Raw genomic sequence first — 19,068 nt, forward strand, 5'->3', positions numbered from 1 at the left:
TGTGACTGGGGTTTGAACTCAGGGCTTCACACATGCAAAGCAGGTGCTCTACTGCTTGAGCAACACCTCCAGTCCTCATCTTTAGTTTTGTTAAGTGTCTCACGTTATGTAATTATATCTGAAAGCAGCAGTATTTATAAAAAAAATGCTTGAGTCAAAGCACATCAGCATTTATAAAAATAATGCATTGTTGTGAGCTTCAACGTTTTATCACATCTCCATTGCACATTTGGTAATTAGCCTACTTGATTTTGCTTCTTAGTAAATAAATCACAGCTACATGATTGCTTAAAAGTAGAAATAACAAGAATTAGTAAATTAGGACCCAGGCCCTACCAAAGCCCTGCTTCTACTCGAGTTCTGACGTCTGGCATGACAGGAATTGGAGTCTTGGTTCTCAGCTCCTGCAATGTGCCGGTACTGTGTGACGGCAGAGCTGGCAGAAAGCACCTGCCTCTGATGAAGCCAGGTGTGGGGAGCCATGTCCACTTCTTGTGTTTTGTTCAGGTGCATATTTCCATGGGACACAAGTCCTGCCTCTCGACTTCTCCAGAAAACCACATCTGACTCCATCTTTCTGTCAATTCCTGGCTCTCCTTGTCCTCTGGCTTCCTGTCTCTAAAGTGGCCTTGCCAACCCCTGATTTCTGCATCCTCTGTCTGTTCCACACAGATGGACAGAGGCCCCATGGCATGGGAGCCATATCCCCACACTGACATGAGCACTTTCCCCAGGGACACCACACAGGCCAACTGTGGGCTGTCAGCAAGCCTCATAGTCAGATGCACTAGGGGATACTTGTGAGAAGGAGGTGTGGTTTCCACTTCTTTGCTCTTTGAACTTGGATCCTTAAGTCCAAATCTTGACAGTCCTCTGTCTTTCCAGACCCTCTGATCACAGACCCTGGGCCCTGAGAAGGAAGTGTGGGAAAACAGAAAAGCCAGGTACAAGGAAAGCTAAAGTGAACCCCACTGCCTGTTTCTCCATGACTTCACCCATTTGGGGCTCATTTCACCCCTGACATGATTTGCAGCCATTTCTATTCCCTGTTCTCCCCCTTTACATGCTCTGTCCCCAGGCCTATGAAAATACCTGGGCCACACTTTCTTCAGAACAACCACCTCACCTCCTTCCTTGAAGGCTTTTCCCTGCTCAGAACCCAGGACCTCCAGCACCAAATCCAGGGCCAGTGATGCTCATCCTCTGTGCCAACACCTTTGAGCAGTACATACCTGCTCACTCCTGATTGGATGTGGATTATTTGTTGCTGTGAAAGTTTAAATGTGAATTACATGCCAAGACTTCAATATCAAGTCATGAGAAGGTGATGCTGAATACATCCACACTCCTTCAGTTTCCACCAGAAAAGCTGACACTCCTCACACCCAGAAGTAGAGATGTGTGTGCACATGGTGAGTGGGAGGCTCATGGGCATTTGGTGTGTACACATGCGGGTGTGGAGTGCATGCGGTGTGGGTGTGGAGTGTGGTGTGTGTTTGGTGTGTCTGTGCATGTATATGGCGGGTATCGCCATATGTGTGCAAATTTTTATCACTGAAGACAATCCCAAGAAGTCTAGTTGCAGAGCAGTAGACAGAGGGATTCTTCAGGGTGTTTTGTTTCTGTTTCATTTGCACCAGGTTCATGGTCCTCCACTGCGGGGATTGTCCACATTTACTCTATCAGTGCCTTTTTTGCTGCAGAGTTACATTGTTTCAAATTTTGTAGCACAAATTGACAAAAGTGTACTTGTGCTTGTCATTTCATATCTCTGTGAGTACATACTCGAAAAACAACTTTCTACACATGGGGTTTCTGGATCAAATATTGAAGATGTGGGATTTTCCCTTTAGTTTATTGACAAAGTATTCTGTACAAATTTTTCTTTTGTTTCTTTTCTTTTTTTTTCATTTATTCACATGTGAATACGTTATTTGGGTCATTTCTCCACCCTGTCCCCCTCCCTACCCTCCCACCCTCTCCCACTCAGTTCCAGGCAGGTCCTGTTCTGCCCTTATCACCAATTTTGTTGAAGAAATGACATAGCATAATAAGGAAGACAAAGTGTTTTTGCTAGTTGAGTTAAGGATAGCTATGCTTTCATATGCTTTCTACTATTGCTTTCATGTACCCATGTTTTACGACCCATGTTGACTCAACTCTAACTGCACTTTATATTGGTTCCTGATCCCCTGCTCATGATAATCTCTGTCATTTTAAGGTTTCTGTATTAGTTCCTCTGGAGTGGGGACATCAAACGCTTTCGTGTTTTGGGTTTTCTACCTATTCCTATATCTCCCGTATGTGCTCTCCCTTGTCATGTGACCCAAGTTATGGAAACAACCAAGATGCCCCACTACTGACGATGGATCAAGAAAATGTGGTATCTATACACAATGGAATTTTACTCAGCCATGAAGAAGAATGAAATCTTAGCATTTGCAGGTAAATGGACGGAACTAGAGAACATCATTCTGAGCGAAGTCAGCCAGGCTCAGAAGACCAAAAATCATATGTTCTCCCTCATATGCGGACTATAGATCTAGAGCAAATGCAGCAATGTACGAATTTTTCATTAGACCAGCAAAATACTGTCACAGTTTCACCTCTGAAAGGCTGAGCTGCCTTGGTGTAGGTGGCAATTGTGTTTCTACCACATGTGTTCATGTATGTGCAGGCAGTTGCTGCCTTTACAGCTTTCCTTTGTATCTAAACTATTCTAAAGTGTTAAAAATGTTTATTCTTGAAGATTTCATGACAGATTAAAGACTGCACAAATATAAATTACTATACAGCCTATTACAAATTATAATTCTCTTTTGTTTGTTTTGCTGTAAAATTGTAAAATGGATGGTGGCAGACTTTCTTATCATTCTAATATAGCAACAGAAATAGACTTTATTGTGACTTCTCTTCCTCTTTCCAGAGGCTGATGAAGGGAAAATGAATTAAAACTCCTCATGGTCACAATTTTCCATGTATCATCAAGCAATAAAAACACCAGCCAAAATTAAGGACTGCAATTTAGTGTAGCTTTATTACTAATGCAAGAGAAATGCATTTAAGCAATTTAAACTGATAGTGAATGTGTTACATCAGTAAATCTGTTGCTCTTTTCTAAGTCAAATATGTACATTTTATAACGGGACTGTAGCTTTTTATGCTTCTAATGTAGGACTTTTAGGATCACTATGGAACTGCATCCAAGTCTGGACTCTACCTTTCCTGGACTCAGAGCCTCCTTGGATAACAAATTTCTCCCCTTTGACAATTAATAGGTAAAGAAGAAAAGGAATTTTCCAGAAAGTCTAAGTGGAGTTTGTTTGCATGTGTCTGTGTTTCTATCCATATGTGCTCACGTGTGTGCAGGCAGCATTTGTCCTCACCTGAACCCTTCATAAAAGGCTCAGAGATCCACCTCGGTAAGGCAGCCACAGACTGTCTCACAGAACACATTTCCACAGATGGAGTTGAATCACTTAGTTGGCTTTTATTTGTGATCACGAATGGCACAGCATTCAGTCTACAAAGCAGGTGGGGCAGAGCTGTCCATTTCTGTAATGAACCTTGAGCAGCAGCAAGGACAGAACATGGTACAAAAGTAGACTGGGTGCTGCCAAAGCAAAACACCACAGCCTGGGCAATCCCTAAACTACAGAAATGTACTGCTCCCAGTTCTGGAGGCTGGAAGTCCAAGATGGAGGTACCAGCAGGTGTGATGTCTGTGTTGCTCTGTGCTTCCAAGATGGCACCTTCATGCTGCAGCCTTGCATGGCTAAGGGTACACAGGCCTGGAGGGCCAGCCTTAACCTCTTCTGTAAGCATTCTAAACTATCCCCAGAGCTCTGCCATCATGGCTCAATCACTTCCTAAAGTCCCTATCTCCTAACATCTTTGTCAGTCAGCTTTCCACTGCTGTGACAAAATATCTAAAAGGAAGGAGAGATTTATTTTGACTCACAGGTTCAGAGGTTTCATTTCACAGTGGCTCTGTTGTTTCTGGGCCTGTGTGAAGCAGAACATCATGGTGGGAGCACAGGATGGAGCAGATCTGAATACATCCTGGTGCCTGGGAAGCACCAGGATAGGGTTAAGGGCCAAACATCCTCCTCACAGCAAGACCCTGGTGACCCGGTTCCTCTAACTAGGACCCACATCTTAAAGTTTCTTCCACCTCCTGGCATTGACACCATCTGGGGACCAAGCCATCAACACACAAGCATTTGGAAGATATCTCCGGCCAAACCACACCACACAAATGCATGGACATTTAAGCCTTGAGACCTGAATTCTGGGTGACACTCTCAGACTGCAGCCAATGGCGTCAGATTACTTAGGGTACCTCCCTTCGACCCTATGACCTCCCTTAGGTCAAGCCAAGGGGACATGTTTACTGTGTCGGCTCTGGGTGACGGTCCCCTTCTGATTGACTGCTGTGAATCTTTTTGCTGTATTTTGAAGCTACGTCCCTCCAAAATTCATATGTTGGCATCTAAGATCTAATGGGGTGATATTAAGAAGTGGAGACTCGTGAGGAATGACAGTCATGAGTGCTCAGTCCTCTGGAATGGGGTTAGGGCCCTTATAAAAGAGGTTGAAGAGAGAGTCCCCCATCTCTTTTTGTCCTTTTTGCCCTTCTACCATGTGTCTCTCTGAAAAGACAAAACAATACACTCAGTGCCATCTTGTAACCTGAGCTCAGCCTGCACCAGAAATCAGCCTCACTGGTGACTTCACCTTGGACTTCCAGGATCCTGAACAGTGAGAAATAAATGCCTGTAGTTTATCAGTTACCAACTCTAGAGTATTTTTGTTACAGCAGGGGAATAGGCTATGATACACTGTTTTTGGAAAATTGGCCTATTCCTAAATTCAGTGTGGTGGTGTAGCACCGAGCACATTTGGCTCTGTTCTGGTCTGGTCTGGTCTGTAGGAAACAGGAGCTCAGTCCAAAACAATGGCCTCCTGTGAATTTTATTCAGCAGTTCCTCTTGGCCAGTGTCCCCTCCAGATAACAACGTGAGTGAAGCTTAGGACCTCAGGACCACCTTGGCTACCATCGTTCCATCTGGGTCCATTCATGGCTACAGTATCCTTGTCATCATGAGCTCCTTCCAGTTTCTGTCACTCTACTGGCATCTGGGGAGCAGCTGAGTGGGAGCAGAAAGGATGCAGTGCTGCAGGGAGCCCTCCATGGAGCTGTGAGGGAGTCACTAAGTCCAGAGTGCAGTCCTCAGCTCAGCGAGCAAACCAACAGCAAAGGTTAATGGCCAGAGTGATGGCACGCTCCGTCTCTGAGTCCGGAGGATAGTAAGTCAAGAAGGTTTCTAGACTTGAACTCGAGGTTCTTTGAACCTGCTAATCCAATGAACAGCATAAAATCTAATAACTGGCATGCTATTTTTTTTGGAAACATAATTTTTTATCCATATGGTGACCCCCACATTATCAAAGATAATCATACAATAATATTCTTCCAAATTCTGGAAGTAAAAGAAAGAGTAAATGTTTCAATTCTGTTTATAAAAGTATAATTTCTGTAAGCTGTGGATAACTTTTTCCTTGACCCTAGAAAAGAAATATAAAAGAACTAGCACAGTTTCAAGTAAGAAAGCCCTGAAAGCATGACACCCCTTTCCAAAACCCCTAGACAGTCCAAAGCTCCTGGACCAGGACCCTCCACCTTCCCCACACGCAAATTGCCGTGGATAGGATGAGGGTTGCTGGTTCCCAAGGCCACCCGTATGGTGGTGTCTGGAGGTGGTACCACCTTTAGAAGGTAGGGCCTAGTAGGAGGTCACACTGTCACCAGCAGGCCACCTTCAGAAGGATGTGAGGTGGTTCTCATGAGGTCCCTTGGCCTGTTCTTACAAGAGGGATTTTAGAAAGGAAACAAGGTTAGCCCCAGCCCTCTTTCTGGATTCCTATCTTGCCATGGGATCCCTGTCCCCCCAGTCACCACAGGGCCATTCTCCATAAGCCCACACCAGTGACCACTCAACCTTGGACTTCTAACTTCCAGAACATGAGCTGAATAAACCTATTTAAAAAGAAAATAAAGTTCACATACTTTGTAATAGTAATGAAAAATGGGCAAACTAACAAGAGAGAATGTCAAATATAATTAAAATTACAGCACTTGTGTGCACAAAACACTTCAGTCATTCTTAAGTCATCACATCCATCTATACCTTTCCTGCCCTGCTCACCCAACACACTTCATCACATCATTCTACGCCTTAGCATTCTTCACCCTCAATCCGCCCATCACATCCCCCTACAACTTTCTGCTCGTGCCTGCCCTGCACACCCTGCCCTCCTCCCTGTTGGATACCCCCTTCCCCCAGCTCCTGAACAATCTTGAATCCTTACCATGATTCTGCTTGGAAGTCTGGTGTTCACTCCTCTGCCTGGGATGCTCTTCCCCAGGTCTTGAGTGACCATCTCCTTGGCTTCTGAAATTTAACCTTCTGCAATGTTCCAGGAACTGAGCAGTGCTGAAACACTACAGGATTTTCACAGCCCTGTGTGCTGATGGCTGCCTGTCTCACCTGGGTGTCCAACCTGAGCCGCCATTGCAGCAAGTCAGCCAAGATGACAAGCTATACGTGAATGTTTTGTGCAATGGTGAAACCTTCCACTTGTTCTGAAATCCTGCAGAGCTGGAGGCAGAGATGAGTGGAAATCAGATCAGTCTCATGGCAGAGCGTAGGATGAAGCTCACATACCCACACCTGGTCTGTGGGACTGAGAGAGCCAGCACCCTAACGTTCTTACCCCGTAGATCTCTGAAACACACTTCCTGTACAGAGCGTGTACATTTCCTTTCTCCCAGTTCCCTGCCCAGGCGGTGCAGCCGGGTTTTCATGGCGCTGCACTGAAAAGGGCTTTATAGAAAAGGAACACGAGTCAGAAATTGATAGTGTTTTAAAGGCTGCCAGACCTCACGTTAGCCAGAAGGGCTCTGCTTGGTATTTCACACTGGTGAAGCTCGTCTGCTCTCTATGAATATGCACTCGGGAATTCTGCTATAGAATTTGGCACAAAGGCACCAAAATAGCAGAATAACATGACTCTGTCCGCATCCCACTTACTCCGCACCCTGCAGGACAAGGACCCTCCTGCCAGGAGCCTCCTTGCTGACCCCTTCCACGCCCACTCAGCCACGTTCACAGCACAAATGCTGTGTAAGGCAAAAGGATGCCTCTGGTAAGCTGAGCACAGAACTCTCCCCGTTCCCTTTTCCTTCCCCTGGTGACTCTGGTCTCCTTTTCCTGCCCTGTAGAGAGTGGGTTCGGTGCTTGGACCTGAAGAGAACGCTAACACAGCGTGCGTGAACTTGAACCTGATCTTCTGACATTTCCACAACAGAAGCCTCCTGCTCCCGGTGCTTCCAGCTGGGATTTTCCACCACCACCCCCGTTCCCACCTGGGGAACCCATGGAAACCCGGCTCTGGAGACCCAGCAGGGTAGACGTGCTGCCTTCCTGCAGGATCCTGTTGGTTCAGGCACAAGATTGCCTTAACTTAATCTCTGAGCACACTCGTTCCCTCTCCTGCTGCTGTGTGTGACAGTGGTCCCCAGGTCCTCTCAGACTTAGGACCTGAGCACTCAGAGGTGAGGAGAGGTTGGACGAGAGCAGAGGGTGGTCAGAGAGACTTTATTCCTGTCTGGAGACATGAGGGAGCCTCCACCCTAACTCCTGCCTACCTGGGCAAGTGGGGATCTGTGCCATCGTGGAGCAGTGTGAAGCAAGGGAAGAAATGACTCAGAGGATGACCGGCAGAAAGGTGAGGCCTTGCTATGCTGGTTCCCAGGAGTCCTGCTAACATGAGCTAGGGAGGCCCAGGACAGGACAAGCATGCAGCCTGCTGGACATGGGGTTGGGAAACAGAGCTCAGTCAAGGTGTGTGTGAGTGTCCTTGTCACTGCTACATGCCAGTCATGGTGTGGATCACAGTTAAGCATCTCTCTTATCTGCCCATCCAAACCTGAGGGTAAATATTTTGTGGATTTGTTTCTACTACTCCAGCAACAAGGTCTGGCAAAAGTGTTCCTTCTGAATACTGAATTATTTGATTTCTGATGGTTCTGATGCTAAATTGCCTTTATCAGAGTGTTCTGAAGGAGGAAAGGGTGCTACAGGCCTCAGAATGGGTATGTGATTTTAGCTGCTCCTTTCTGGCCCACACCTTGTCTCTTCAGTTCACATTTGAGTGCTCCACGTCCTCTTCTGTCAGCTGTGCAGTGTTGTGACACCCCAGCAGTGGGCAGTATGCCAGGCACTCAGGACAGAACTTGCCTTTCCAGCCAGTCTTGGTCCATGCCAATGTCCAGGCTGATCCTTGACCTGAGTGGAACCTCAGCTTGTCCTTACACCTTTTTGTTCATGGGCCACTGTTGACTTTACCTGCTAAATTTTTTGGGTAACGTTTGAAGTTACTCCTTGTTTTCCTTTTCCAGTGAAGAAAAGAGAGAGAGTGGTGCAGAGGGAGAAGGGTGCACTGAATATGAGGCAGTGAGTGAAACTGGGAGCCCAGTGGAGTGGGGCTTTCTACCACTGCCCATGCTGCACAGAACTGACGGGGTCATGAGCTGATCTGAGTGTCAGGTAGGGGCTGCAGGGAATGGCTGAGGAGCTCAGTTTGGGCTCAGAAGTGCAGATGCCAACAACAGAGTTGATGTAAAAGACTGAGGGGCCCCGGTGGTGGGTGATATGATCAGAGAAAAAGGTGTAGGTTCTGTCCCAAGACAGAATATGAGTATTCTGTCTAGCACTGGGTTCCAAAGCTGTGTCTCTCTGTGAGCCATTTAAGTGGTGTGATCCATGTACACTGACAGAATTATCTACAGCTCCACATAAAAACCACATGCAGGTTTATCAATTCCTTGCTACTTCCTCCCTGTAGACTTCGACCTGTTTCAGTGCGTGACAGATTCATTGCTATTAAGGTGCAGGACAAAGGCATTCCTTTTTCTTAAACTCCCAACATATGGTACAGTCTACAATTTTAAATTTTATAAAACCAATTTCCCCAGATGTTGTCTAATCTGAAGATAGGTCATCCGTTTCTTCTCACACAAGAAGTGGTGTGGTGAGTTCAGGTACCCCCATCATTGCCTTCCAAAGGAGCTGTGAGAAGCACCCCCTCAAGACAAGAATAGCTAAGCATTCCTACAAAGACAGATGCTCAAAAACTTGTAAGCCAATAAGAAAGCTATCTCTCAGAAAGTAATGGCTGAGCCCACTTCTACAAATCAGAAATAGTAAATTTAGACCTATTTGAGGATGGCAGATGAAGCAGATGGTGCTAAGAGGAGACATGACTGACATATGCGCTGTGAGCTGGGAAGTGGGTGGAGAGCCACGCCCTCCACGTGGGGTGGGACAGGTGGGAGAGCCCTGCCCACCCCGTGGACATGGACAGGGGAGCCACACTTCCTCCATTTTTTCTAGAGAAATTAAAAAAGATGGGTTCTTATATGACATCGTTTTTTCAAAAATCAGTTACTAGTTGGTACATAAAGCTCCTTTCATGCCCAAGGAAACCATACACCTGACTTTGCCCACCAGGCGGCAGCTGGCTCCACTCAGGACCTCAGCCACGGTCCAGTCCAGGGTAGTTACAGAAAACAGGCGAGTGCAGGCCCCTCCATTTGTGTTCAACTTGGCATTTTCTCCCAAATCAGCCACAAGCACAGGGATTCCTGCAGGTCGTGAGTACCTCCAAATTCAGATCTGAGCCTGGGGTCTGTGAGAGGCCGTGTCCAAGGAGGGCACAGAATTCTGAAGTGGTGACCCTTCTGTCCAGACTGGACACCTCACAGTCATGAGACACTCCCATCCATAATCCATGCATCTGTTCTTCTAAGGACATTCTGGGGGTAGCGGCCATGTGTCCACATCGCTGGGGCAGGGGCCGTGGGTGGTTCTACACGTATGAGACTGTAGAGACCAAGTTCCCCAGAGGTCTAGCACAGGACTATGGGGCTCTCTCTTCACATCCCACAGCAGAGCATTTCTGTGCAATTGTGTACATCCCCTCGATTCTAACGGGGAAAATACTAAAAGTCTCCCGTAGCGTAGGACACATTGCTTCTCTGGCTAGGCTGCTTTATTTACTGTAATATCAGACATTCCTCTGATTTGCACAGACCTGAAATCTTTGCAGCTGTTTTTTTTTCTATATATTTTTATTGTTTCTTGGCCAAGCCAGAGCCAGAATCATTCAGTAATGCCTATTAGGGAAAATTTTACTTCAGTTCTCAAGTCGATATTTTCTCCCACTCCAAAGCACCCCACACTCAACTAAAAGACTTGAGTCCCTGCAGCAGTGAGCTAGTGGGGTGTGTGAGATGCAGTGCCCCATCCCTCAGAAGAGGGACCCACAAACCCTGAGAGGACCCCACACCCTTCAGCAGCGGAGCTGTCTTGATGCACCCATCCATCAGACTGAGGTCAGAATTACTGCAATTCCTCCCCGTTGGCTCTGGGCATTGACTTGTCACCTGGGGAAAGGACCTGCTCCACCCCAGTAGAAGCCTCCAGTGCAGGCCCGCTTGCATTCCCCTGTCCTTCACAAGAGTGTTGTGCTCACATGGGTACTGCCCCTCGGACATGAGCTTTGCAGAGAGCCACAGCCTGGGCACAGTTTGAGCACAGCCCAACTTCTGTTGCCAGCTAGTGAGGTCCGGGTTATGACTTACTTGTTTTTCAGTGCTGGAATTGAACTCAGAGTCTTGCACATACGCAACCAGTGCTCTGCTACTGAGCTGCATCCCAGCCAGAGATGTGGGTAAAGAGGCAGTGTCTCCTTGATACGCAGGGCCCATGTGTGTAAGTAAATAGAGTGGGGGGGACAGACAAGAGCTGTGCTCAAAGAAGGGGCATCCTGAGTGTCCTGAGCTTGTGCATCAGGGTCCTGCAGTGACTGGGGAAGCCTGCTGCTCCCATCCCCAAGCAAACAGCACTGAAGAGGAGGAGGTCAGGACAGCATCTCTGAGGACAGCCCATGCAGTGGCCAGCAGTGGAAGCACTCCATATTTTGTGTGGAGTGTTTCAGCATTTGTGCTGAGTATGGCAGCCGGGCAGCTGGACATGGACAGTCCAGACAGCTCTGCAGCTGAAGAGCCTTTACCAGGTTGAGCTCAGTGATAGGAGAGCAGAGTTGCAGCTGAGGACCAGCAGCCTTCATGCTTAGGATTGAAAGCAGGAGGAAGAACAGGTGAGGCTGCAGGTGCTATCCAGCGGGAGGCACTGCCAGCCAACTTACTGTGCACTAGGGTGTGATAAGATTAGGAAGGAGCTGCCAGGCCTCTGGGCAGAGAAACTTGAAGAAAGACCTGCAGGCACTCACCTGTCATCCGGTAGGGACATTTAAGCTGCAGGTGGGCAAGAGCAGCATGAAGGAGGTCACATCTGATCCCCATGGCTCCTTCAGGGACCCAAAGCACTTTCTTGTCTCTTCCTTTTGAATGCATGTAGAAGACATGTCACAGGCAAACCAGGAAACAGGGCAAGTCAGCAAGACTTGCTTGCATTCTACAGACTCATTGTTCAATGTCCTGCCATCAGGTTCAGTGACCCTTCCTGACCCTCACCAACTATAGGCTCCCTCCAGCTACTCGGGCCTCCCTCTTGCCACGAGTTCTAGGCTCTACCCTGGTCACCGGGCCGCTCACGTCGAATGACTGCATTTGGCATTGACAGGGAGGTTTGCAAACTTTGTAATAGAAGAGTGTTTTGTGCACACGCCACCCATCAATTAAAGATGCCACAGGTTGAGGCTTCTCATTAAATAAATTCTGTTCTAGGATAGAGTGCTATTCCGGGAAGTAAAATAAGAAAGGCATTTCATTTCTACAGCCACACAGAGAGATACAGATTGATTTCCTGCTCATCTCCTGCTCAGAAATATGGCCAGCCATTCAATGGCCTTCTCAAAAGGCACCAAAGAAAAATGTTTGATCAAAGGAAAATGGCTATAAACATGACTCGATTCAGCTTTTAAGGCTACCACTTCATCAGCAGTTAAATAGCTAACAAATATTGTAAATAGGCAATGAAATGACTATTTTTCCAACTGCACTCTAAAATTGGCATTTTTTAAAACACCAGATCATTTTGTGTGGAGTGCTTCAGGTTGCTAATACTGCAGAATGGGTCTTATGCAAGTTTAAGATTGAAGAGAAAAATACAGTGTAATTTAATTTGAGGTCATGTACATGAAGTCTTCAGGAAAAATACAATTGCTGGTACTATAATGGTAGGAAGACCCCTGCCTCTACCCGAAGACTGGGAGCAGCTGGTTCTGATTAGTGGGTCTCTGAGACCTTTTCTTCCTCTGGGTCCTTCCTGTCCAGGGCATCCCTGGGCCCCAAGACACGTGCCATCTTCTGTCCTCTGTGCCCCTGAGGCAGAGGGTCCTGCTGCTCAGAGAGCCATGGGTGCTTCACTCGCAGTTTCTCAGAGGTTATCTGCAGCTTCAGAGGTGGCGGGTGGCACTAAATATGTGACCAAGTATCATCAGAAGAGGAAAAACTTCATGGAGAGCACAAGCCTTGGTGTGGCAGCATCTAGAAACCAATCCATTAGGAGAGGTATGGCTGGCTGTAACCACAGCTCTGTCTTCAGACTTAACCAGGATCCCACAATTTCAGACAGTGTCTGCTGACATGGACGATGGTGAAGTCACCAAAAGACCATCTGACTCCTTGGATGGAGTGGTCAGAGCTAGGCCAGGGCCTGGGAAGGTCAGTGGAAATGGGGGGGGGTGTGGTTGGGCCACAGTTGGACCCTAGATCCCGATTTCATAGCTGTCACCACAGTCAAGTTGAAGGTGTGGCCATCTCTCAAGGCTGGTGTACCAGAGCAGTGAGGGGTGGGAGCCCAGCCCAACCTTCTGCTTCCAGCAGACACTGTAACTGCAGCTCCCTTCAACTGACCTCAACTGTTCCTAGAGCCTCAGGCCCCTCCAGACACCTAAGTGTCCTTCTGCCTCTCTCCTCTCCAGGAATTGATCTACAAGTCAAGACTGGAGCCACCTAGCCTCCTGGAGCCTTTGGCCCAGCTGAACGGCCATCATCTAGGCTCTTGGCTGGATGCAAGTGGCTGGGCCTCATAGCTCCTGCTCTTCTCTGTCCAGCCTCAGTGATGTTGTAGCTATGTCCTGACACTGATGGCCACCTCAGTGGCCATTTATGGGCCTGTTGACTTCATCTGTACCATAACAGACAAGACAGAAACAAAGACAAAGACTTCAAACTGAAAGCAAGACCAGAGCCATGGGCGTGTGCCACAAGGCGTGCCATGTACTCCCCGTTTCCTTCTGTGAAGTCCTCTCGTGGGGCCCAGCTTATCTCAAAGTAGCGAGACCTGTGGATACAAGAAGGGCCTCGTTAACTTAGCTGGACCAGCAAATGAGAAATCAATGCTGTGCTTTCTTTGTTAGGTATAAAAGTTGATATGTTATCTTTCTACCTGTCAAAGTTCTACTTTATTTGGATATTTATAAGATAATTTCCTTTCGACTACAATTGCATTATGGATTAATTGTCACAATGATCACATGAATATTTAATACAATGTTAGGTGTTCACAGAGTATCTCGAGAATCAGCTACCATGTATCAGAAGGCTAATGTGAATAATTTATATTCCTAACTGCAGTTGGCTTTCATTAGCAACAGCCAAGTGATATGTGAGCATATTGCTAAAAATGCCACCTCTGGGAGTGAGTCCAAGTGATTATTTATACAAATATTCAAACAGTTTAAACATCTGAAAATTACTTAGATAAAATCTCCTTACCCGTAAAGTTGGTATTATGGAGTTTCAGAGATTTTTAAAGCCCCTGTTCCTGTTTCCCACACACTAAAAGCGCCTAGTCTCCAAGGCCCTGTGGTTCCGTGTGCATCTCACCCAGTGCTCAGCATGACAAGAGGGCCTGTGCATGGGGGTTTGAATGACTTAATTTTAGTGTTTATTTCCCAATGATGCTTAGATTTGGCCTCATGCTAATTCCCGCCGGGAGGTGTGGAGCATGTTTGTGATTCACCTGGGTGGTATTTCACCTGCACAGTGATGCTGTCCAGGCTTCTTGTCCCCGGGCTTCTGAAAAACTGAATCTTGCTTAGAATTTGGAAAAATCTCCTGCATTTTACTTGTGTCACAGCTTTTCCTCCCTGGCTTCCCAGGGGGTTTGCACTACCATCAGGGCTCTGGGAGTGCACGGTCTGTGATGTCAAACAGCTCTCTTGGGTCTAAGTCCTTAATGTTAGCTCATTTTCTTAACCACCGTTCACCTGCCACGCTAATGCCAGCAGGCAGACACCCATACTGTTGACTGCCACACACCCAGTGCCAACACAGATCCTGGTGCTCAAGCCACATTCAGTAGCTCAGTGTTGAATACCTACTGCTAGTGCTGTGTCCCAGCCCAGCCCCACCTGAATCTTCCCAACCCACATGTGCCACTCCTAAGGATGGATGGCCACAAGGCCACGGTGCAGGAAAGGGCTGACAACTGAAATATGTCAATGGTGAACTCACGCTGGCTCAGATTGTGCTTGTGGGTCATAGTGTCCGATGGCCCTTTCCTGTCAACAGCCCACTGCCCTCAAGTCATAAAGACTCATCTACAGTGATCACAACTCTATGGTCTCCTTATGGTGCATCTCATTGAAGTCTAAAAACATGACACATGCTTTGTGCTAACCTCATGCAGGGATTCCAGAACAAAGCCGGGAGTAAATCACAGTGACTGTGTGCACAGTGGCATGTGTACACCCACATGCCCTCCTGAAGAAGGTCGGAAAGCTCATTGGGAATTTAATCAGACAGTGGACATAAAGTGCCTGACCCATCCTACACTTGATGGATGTCACTATTCTCAGGTCATCTTAAGTGTTGTAAACAGTTACAATACACTACTTTAATCACTTCATGTGACCTCAGCCACCGAGGTGGCCCCACTGACTACAACAAGGTCAGGAATGAGAAAGACTCAAGAAGGTATGCCTGACTCTAGCACAAGTCTTCTAGATGGAATATACTTACATAGAAAAGCTAAGTGAAGGGGCCCCCTTAATCCCTCTTGAACTGTGGTGTTGAACCATGGTGCTGACCTGTCACCCACTGTCCAACTGTCACTGCAGCTACTTCCCAGCACCCATAGACAAATCCATTGCCATGCACCACTCCATTGCCCATGGACCACTCCACCACATGGACCACTCCATCACCCATGCACTACACCATTGCCCATGCACCACTCCATTGCCCATGGACCACTCCATCATCCATGCACCACTCCATCACCCATGCACTACTCCATTGCCCATGCACTACTCCATAGCCCAGGCACTACTCCATTGCCCAGGCACCACTCCATCGCCCATGCACCACTCCATTGCCCTTGAACCACTCCATCACCCATGCACTACTCCATTGCCCATGCACCACTCCATCACCCATGCACCACTCCATCACCCATGCACCACTCCATTGCCCTTGAACCACTCCATCGCCCATGCACCATTCCATTGCCCATGGACCACTCCATCATCCATGTACCACTCCATCACCCATGCACTACTCCATCACCCAAGAACCACTCCATAGCCCATGCACCACTCCATCGCCCATGGGCCACTCCGCCACGTGGATCACTCCGGCCCTCATGGACCATTCCAATAAACATTTGAAAAGTGTTTCTGCATAATCCTTGTTTGTGCAAGTAGCTACATTTCTCTGTGGTTGCTTATTCTTTATTAGTTTCATTTTATTTTGAGAGATGAAATATATTTATGTTAGTCAAAGGAGTCCCAAGGAATCTAGAAACCTTTGTATGTGAAGAAATAAGGCAATAAGAGTAAATGAATAAAGACTTAGAAAACTTATAAATTCTACTTTTACCAGGAGGGAACAATAGGTTGGAGTCTGAGTTGTCTGTTTGTAAGATACTGCTAATGCTTCATCTCCATTGTGGAAATAATACCCTTATAACCATCTATGGGGAAGGTTTGTTTATCTTTAGTGAAACCCACTCTCACTCATGCATGTCTAACAAGGACCCTGGAATCCCACATTCAAGCAAACCTCCTTGTCATTTTTCAGATTTAGCCCCAGTACTCTCCCACAGATCCACCAAAAGTCAGTGGGCTTTGTGTTCCGTGGTGAGATGTCCTCTGAGAGTCTTTGAAATATCACTAGATAGCCAAGCCCTGGGAAGTGCTCAGGAATGTGGGCTCTGACCTCATCTCTGGACTAAAGTGTCCCCTCTGTTTTTTAAAGGTTCTGAACCTTTAAAGACAGTTCACTCTGAATCTTTGGGTCTAGTTTCCCACACACAGTGTATTCTGGGACATCCAGCTGGCTCTGAGTCATCCCCACAGGACCCTCTCAGTCCACACTGGTCACACCCTGCCAAATGCTTTGCTATGGAAAGAGCGTCTTGCACCCCGGACACCTGCTGTTGGGACATTACAAGTTGACCCAAGGCAACTAGGGTGTTCACCCATTTGAGGCTCCAGTAGACAGAGACAGATGCCAAAGACATCTATGGCCAGGTTGACCACATCCACGGCACCTCACTGGTGATGTGGACTGCTCCCTTCCCTTACCTTGGCTTCCTCCCTCAGAAAGAATTGACTATATTTCAGTGAGAATAGTCTGAACTTAAATTTTGTTCACTCAGATTAGAAGATAAGACAAGGACAGCCAAATAGCAAACAATGTGACATTCTTTATCATTAAGACAAACAAGGAACAGAAGCTTCCCCAGCTGGCACAGATGACAAGCATCCTCGGTCTTGCTCTTCAAGGGGCAGTGCAGCCCCGCAGAGGAGGGACATCTAGCTACACCTGCCTGCACCCTGGGCCTGAGAGGAGGCAGCTCGTGGGCAGAACCATCAGGGTAGACCTGCCTCTCAGCCTCACAGCTGGGTCAGGGCTTCTGAGATGAACTGCTGCCCTGGTTGGGGGTGAGTGGACACAGTAGTGAGGAGGTTCACACACCACATCAACATCTGCACCACGTAGACAGGAGTGAGTCAGGGGAACACTCTGAGCCAGAGCAGGCTGACCACATGCTAAGTCTCAAAGGGAGAATTTAAGTAGCAACCAAGCAAAGATCATAAATCAGCCATTTTAAGAATGTCAGTGAGACATTCGGAACACATTGCACAAATAAGAAAATCAAATATCTCATCAAAATAAGTAGCTCACACACAACAACAATAGCCTCTGGGTGAAGTCAAAATCAGAGTGGAGACCAACCTTCATCAAAGAAGATAAATAGATGATCTTAAAGATATTGCAACAGAAATTGTCCCAAATGAACAACAGCGAAGGTGGGTTGGGAAATGAGCTGAGCCCATGTGGGGTCACAGCTCCAACTTCCTCACTGTCAGATCCCAGTTGGGGAGAAAAGAATCAGGGCTTAAAACTATGAGAAATAGTGGGCGGAAATTTCTAAATTTGGTGAAATACGAAAATCTATAGATTCAAGGAGCTCAGCAAACCACAATCGGTAAAATCTGAGACTGATCAGGATCAATTTTCTGAAAGATGAAGATGAAGGAAAAGTCATATACATCCAGAGCAATCCTGGGAGTCACCTCAGGACAGGTGGCTACCAGGACAGCAGGGCTGTCATCAGAGCTGTAGAAGGGAGAGCAAGGATTGCAAGGTTTGCAGGTGCTGAACGGAAGGAATCACCAGTTTGAATTCTAGCCCCAGAGGAAGTGTCCCTCACAAGGAAGGGGTCACCAGAGTCCCTCGGGGTGGAGGATATCAGGGGACGTCCTCTCAGCAGACCCATGCTGACAGAGCAGGACAGGACAAGTCTCAGCAGCAGGGAACTGAGTGATGCCAGAGGGAGTTTGAGAACCTGGTGGATGAAGTACAGCAGATGGGGAGGGGACATGAGGTCTGCCCATCCCTGCTGGGGATCAGGTTTTTACCTGAGTCTCTTTCCACAAAGCCTTACCACCTCCCCCATTAACATATGTTATCTGGGACTTTTTAGTATTTTTTTATATGGAGTGATTTTCAAATGATCCTAGGAAGTAGTTACTAAAACAGCCATTTTGAAGCTGCTCCAAGAGGAACCTCAATTCCCAGGGACCCCCAGCCCATATAACAGAGCAGACTGTGAGTCCTCCAAGCTGGAGTGACTGTGTAAAGTCAGAGTGGAGCACTGGCTCAGGCACTTGCAGTGGAGTTGGGAGGTCATTGTCAGTGGATCTGATAGATGTCTGCACTGGACCTCTGCCCTGGGCTGCAGACACCTGCAGAACCCCTGCCTCATGTGGCAGAGCCCAAGCCACTGATTCCTGAAACGTTGACCTTTGCTGACCTGTGTGCAACAGACTCCTTCCCACCCATTACCCAATCTCTCTCACGCACACAGGGCAGCCTGTCTTCTGTCCAGGATTCATGATTCTCAACCAACAAGTAACGTCCCCTTCACCTTTCTGTGCCTTAATGCTGTAACACAGCCACCATTTTGTCAGGCCCACAGCACTTGTCCAAGGCTGCCTGAGTGCACAATCCCAATTAGCCCCACTACATGTAATTATTTGCCACACAGGGATTTGAACTCAGGGCCTACACCTCGAGTCGTTCCACCAGCCTTTTTGTGTGTGTATGTAATGGATTTTTTCGAGATAGGGTCTCAAGAACTATTTGCCCAGGCCTGGCTTTGAACCACTATCCTCCTGATCTCTGCCTCCTGAGTAGCTAGGATCACAGGTGTGAGACACCCGTGCGAGGCCACTATGTGGATTTTATTCTCAGTTAACATGGCGTTTGTCATGAACACAGTCAGAATCTGCCATGGCTCAATCCTCTTCAAAGGTAGAGTCTGTGGTGCCTTTGCAAAAGCCAACGGGGTGGGGAGGAGTGCTTGATGGTGACTGGTGAAGGTCATGGGGTTGGAGAGACTGCCCATGTTCATGGATGTCTGCTTGTCATGAACCACGGACATGCTTGTAACTCGTATATACCGTCCATCGTACATGAAGCTTCTCTTTTTACTCGTGGGCAACTGAGAACAAAGTGGACTT

At 47.4% G+C, this 19,068-nt stretch overlaps 1 long non-coding RNA gene across 1 annotated transcript; it reads left to right on the forward strand.

Moving 5' to 3' along the window:
* The first annotated feature begins 6,877 nt into the window (after positions 1 to 6,877).
* Positions 6,878 to 13,632, forward strand: LOC141414749 (uncharacterized). The gene is made up of 3 exons (XR_012439579.1): positions 6,878 to 7,209; positions 7,286 to 7,791; positions 13,015 to 13,632. It is a non-coding gene; the product is annotated as an uncharacterized lncRNA (long non-coding RNA).
* The last annotated feature ends 5,436 nt before the right edge of the window (positions 13,633 to 19,068 follow it).

This window comes from Castor canadensis, chromosome 12 (genome assembly GCF_047511655.1).
Source record: "Castor canadensis chromosome 12, mCasCan1.hap1v2, whole genome shotgun sequence".
Lineage (NCBI taxonomy): Eukaryota > Metazoa > Chordata > Mammalia > Rodentia > Castoridae > Castor > Castor canadensis.